General features: G+C 33.3%; 1 long non-coding RNA gene across 1 annotated transcript; it reads left to right on the top strand.

The window, feature by feature from the left end:
• Positions 1-472: 472 nt before the first annotated feature.
• LOC129915895 (uncharacterized) lies at positions 473-1,320 on the top strand. The gene is made up of 2 exons (XR_008772384.1): positions 473-1,004; positions 1,061-1,320. It is a non-coding gene; the product is annotated as an uncharacterized LOC129915895 (long non-coding RNA).
• Positions 1,321-2,104: the final 784 nt, after the last annotated feature.

Genomic DNA, 2,104 nt, shown 5'->3' with positions numbered 1-2,104 from the left:
TTTTTTTTGTGTCAGCTGATTTCGGAACATTTAATATGCAGTGCTGCCAATTTTTCTCGGTAAGCCCCGAAGCGTTTTTTTTATCCAGGTAAGGCTAGGCGCACACATGCGATTTAAGTCGCGCGATTATTTAAGCCTGGTACGCTGCTCGCGCTAAATTTTAGCCAAGATAAAATTCCCATACAAGTTATCGATAATTTGTATGGGACTCATTTTAGCTCGGCTAAAATTTTTCGATAATTTGTATGGGAGCTAAAATTTAGCGCGAGCAGCGTAACAGGCTTTAGTCGCAAAAATGGATCACAAGGATTTCAATGCCTGTGAACACACATGCTTCCCGCGACTAAAAATTTGAAAATTGTGTCTACAGTCATCGAAATTCTTGTAATCTAATGCGCGATCAAAATCGTATGTGTGCGCCTAGCCTAAGACCGGTGGTAATAAAAAACACACCTAATGATGCATAACCCTGCAAACCAAACCTCAGTAGTTTAGGGGAAATTACAACCACCAACAAAGTCTATACTTTGTAGGTGTATGTGTTTCCTTATTTACCAAAATCTCTCCCCTCAAAATATTGTAGTTTTGTTTCTCCTGAAAAAAATAAACTCTTTGGTAAATGGGAGGAAAAGAGAGCGATGTATGCAATGCACAAAGTTTTGTCTCTTTTGTAATGGCGGCGCGCCATTGATTTGACTTTTCCTGCATTTTATATTTTCTAGTGAAACCTTGATAGCCGCAGCAACATATTCGTTAAGAAAAAAAACATTTCTGTGCTCCATTTGATAGATAAATAGAACAATTTAACTTAAAAAATAAATAAAATCTTCTCAGCGTTATTTGTGAAAAATATTTTCTAAAAAAAAACAATCTACCGCACAAATTCTTCGGCACGCCACATAAATTCCACCACCATTTCCACCATCAAAATGCACAGCCTCAGCCTTGTGCATTTAGAAAAAAAATGACACAAAAACAACCACCAATTGATTTGGAAAATAATGGTATGCTGATTATAAAATTGATAAATTATAAAGTTGTTGATTTTTCTGTCTTTTAGTGGCGATCAATTCCAGACATCATTGACTGAGTTTACAGCAGCTTCAGCCTTGAGCATTTAGAAAAAAAAAGTCAAAACAAGATACAAAAACTACCACCAAAGTGCAGACTGCAGAGTATTTTTTTTTTTTTTTTCATTTTTCTCAACTGGCCAGGCCACAGTGGCGTGCCCAAGGATCTTTTTTTTATGTATTTTGTTTTCAAAAAAAAACTATTTTGTGTTTTTCCAATAAAATATTAAATAATAGTTGTTTAAAAGAATTGTTTGTTTGTTTTGAAGATTTTTTTATTTTCAGATGAAATTAAAATATGGATTTTAGCAGTACGGATATAAACCCATGAAAGTGCTCCAAATAAGTACTTTAAAAGTACAAGTTTCAGTGCTTTTTCTGTAGGTAAAAAAGTACTGCAAAATGTACATCAGAACCACTTCCAGAAGTGCTTCGCTGATGCTCTTTTGAAGTACATTTGTCTGTACTATTAATGGAGGGGAAATTTATTTCATCTTGCATGCAAGAAAGAGATAGCTGCTTCACGTATTCTTATATACAGAAAGTATATAACTGAGTTTTTTCCCGGGCTCCTATCTTTTTTCAGTGGAAAAGAAGTACTTCTTTTACGTACATATTTCACCGGTTTTTTCTGTAGTTCTGCGTTTGCTGGGAAAGCTTGCATTTTTGTATTGTTTTTCGAACTGGAAAATAAAAAATGATACAAATGATGCATAAAACTTATTTTTTGGTCTGACAAACAAATTGTACACTCTGTTTTACGAAAAATATAAATATTTTGACTTTTACTATGTAGTTAAACTACATTGGATACTTTTAACGAAAGAAAAATAGCACAACGAAATCTTGAACGATTTTTTTTTTAGTTTTTGTTTTTAAACTTATTTTCTGATGTTTTTTTCTTTAAAATTAAATTTCGTTCAAGATTTCGCTGTGCTATTTTTGTATGGTACGCGGCTGAAACAAAACGAAATTTTCCATACAAAATTTCGTTAACGAAATCTTGAACGGAAAATTTCGTTTTGCTTTTCGTT

The sequence above is a fragment of the Episyrphus balteatus genome, chromosome 3 (genome assembly GCF_945859705.1).
Source record: "Episyrphus balteatus chromosome 3, idEpiBalt1.1, whole genome shotgun sequence".
In the NCBI taxonomy this organism is placed as follows: Eukaryota; Metazoa; Arthropoda; class Insecta; order Diptera; family Syrphidae; genus Episyrphus; species Episyrphus balteatus.
Note: the sequence above shows the minus strand (reverse complement) of the source record. Positions and strands in the feature narration are given on the sequence as shown.